Below are 2899 nucleotides of genomic sequence, written 5' to 3'. Positions count from 1 at the left end.
TATGACTAAAGTATAAAATGGGGCTTAAGTGGTTAATATAAGTCTAAACAATCAATTAGGATAGTATAGGATTATTATTGTTTGCCATACTTAGATATCTAGACATAATTACTTGCAGCTCACCATGCAGAGTTTGCTGTTTAATGTTCTTCAGATAGCTAGCAACCATTCTGAACCATTTTGTGATACAAACCACCTGTTGTGTTCACCACATCACCTTCTTAACATGCTAAACTGTCCTTCTACAAGTCACATTACGGTTATTTAGCAGACGCTTTTATCCAAAGCGACTTACAATACAAGTGCATTCAACATAGGTAGGCAAGAAAACGACTAATCACCAGAAGTCTTAAGTGCATTCTCTTCTAAAACAAGCAACTAAGAGTATATAGCGCTAAGGTAAAAGTGCAATATATCAGCTACCTACTTTCATAAACAGACGAGACAAATAGGAAAATCAAATGAGCAAGAGCTAAAACAAATAAGTATTGAATAAACAAGAACCAATAAGACAAGAGCTCCTACAACTAATTGACAACTAATTGACATCAGATTAGCCTGTCTCTCTCTCTCTCTCTCTCTCTGCCGAGTGTGCTGACAGACGCGTGCCTTTATTTATGTTTCGTCACACAAAGGTGTCTCGCACTGAACATAGAAGAGAAGATCTACAAGCCTGTTGTGCCCGCGTTGTGGGCTTGTATTATATGTTTGGTGGAGACTCCTGGGCCATCACTGCCTGTAATTGGACCAATAGGTCGGTATTCAGATGACAGATGATGAGCCAGTGGGCCAATCATGTGATGTCTTTCTGCTCTTTGGACCGGTGCTACTGAAGGATTGGCCCTCTCCACTTAGTGGCCACCCAGCCACTTAATAATTTGAGGACCACCGGAGCATTAACGGTCGGCATGTACAGACTGGTGTTATTTAGTTTGAAATGGTTGACATTTGCAGTAGCAATAGCATGAGAGCACTGAGTCCTTTTTAAGCAGTGTCGGGTAAAACGATGGCCATTGTAATAATCCACTGAAACAAAACTTTGCCCATAATTATAGCTAAATCCCTTCGACTGCCAGAGGTTTTTCTATAACAGGATCAGCCAATGCCAGGAATTTTGACCATTCTGACTCATATTTGAGGACTCACAGAACATTTTGTGTTATGACTATAAACAAATGGAATATCTAAAAAAAAAGCTTAGAATCTCTTCTTTTTTCTGAAAAAAGTGAGTTGATAGCATGTTCCGTTCTTTAGCTAGAGGTAGTTGAATACAGCTTGGTCTTCACCAAAAACAGACCTTTTTCTCTAGATTCAGAGATATGAGGGTTTTAGTAAAAGGACACACTTTAGATGCATAAAATGATTTCAAAAGTCTTTGACATTTATTTTGCCCCTTCATTGACATCAGTCATGTAAAAAATACTTGTTTATAAAAAGAATTTAAAAAAAAAATGCTTTTGATTGTACATTTATCACTGTTTCCAAAGTGCAAGCTTATTTCAGCTCATTTCAAACTGTAATTATTCACTGTTTTTTTTTTCAAATGTTTTTTTTTTCAAATAATAAACAATAATATCAAAGTTCAAAGTGCAACATCAATACATTCATCGAGAGCTTCCTTTTCTAAACTTTTTGCCCACACAAGTCAAAATCTCAAGCCCCACCTGTATTCATAGCAACAAATAGCAGATCTACAAGCTTTTACTGAGCTTTTAGATCAGCTTTTTATTTTATGCCATTTATGAGAATTTGTGAAGATAAATAAATAAAAATAAGGGATGCTAGGGCGTGACCCCCCAAAATAATCATATTTGAACTGGGGACCACCATTTTCTTTGACTGGTTCCACAGATAGATATTGTGAAAATAGCAGATCTACAAGCCAGCCCTCTCTTCTTCTTCCTCTCCCCCCTCTGTCTGTCTGTCTGCCTGCCTGCCTGCCTGCCTGCCTGCCTGCCTGCCTGTCTGCCTGCCTGCCTGTCTGTCTGTCTGTCTGTCTGTCTGCCTGCCTGCCTGTCTGCCTGCCTCAAAATGAATTTCCGCAAGGACATTAGTATTTCTATCAAGAAGCTCACAACGAGGCGTTGTTGGGCCCGATCCACAGGTTGAACACCGTCTTTCAGTGGTCACGTGATCGCCAGGTTCTGGGAGAGAAGTAAGCAACCAGGTCTATGAAAACAAGCTCAAAACAAAGTGTACGTGCACTATTTACTGTTTATACCGCCGCCGCGTAACTTGAGAGATGTGTTCGCCTCGCTACCATCACTTTGAAACAAATAAAAACTTATTGCGATCATTGCGCGCGTCAGTCGCCATGAATCATGTGTGTGTGTGTGTGTGTGTGTGTGTGTGTGTGTGTGTGTGTGTGTGTGTGTGTGTGTGTGTGTGTGTGTGTGTGTGTGTGTGTGTGTGTGTGTGTGTGCGCGCGCGCGTCCGCCTCACTACAGGCTACTAGCAGCCTTGCACATACACACGAGTTGCGTCCATGAAGTTTATTTCTATAAGGATAAATCCGTGTGCCATCATGATCGGTGCGGACTGGAGGTGGACCGGGGGGGGTCCCTGGGCTTGGAGGCTGTGTGTGTGTGTGTGTGTGTGTGTGTGTGTGTGTGTGTGTGTGTAGTTGGCCATCGCTACTTTGTTTGAAAAACAAGTAACCTCGCATCACCAGTCTTTCCTTGGAGGAAAAAACAAAAGGCGACCGTGTCTATGGAGTTTATTTTTTATATGGACATCCCACCGTTTGCCAACTTTGCCATGATCCCACCGTGTTGGAGAAAACTGCTAAAGGTAGGCTGAGGTTATTTTTCACTGGAGGTGGACCCTCCAGTGGGGGGTCCCTGGGCGGTTGGAGGTTTTGTGTTCAGTGTGTGTGTGTGTGTGTGGGGAGGTGCGGATC

Source organism: Gymnoscopelus microlampas, assembly GCF_963454915.1.
Source record: "Gymnoscopelus microlampas genome assembly, chromosome: 21".
In the NCBI taxonomy this organism is placed as follows: domain Eukaryota; kingdom Metazoa; phylum Chordata; class Actinopteri; order Myctophiformes; family Myctophidae; genus Gymnoscopelus; species Gymnoscopelus microlampas.
Note: the sequence above shows the minus strand (reverse complement) of the source record.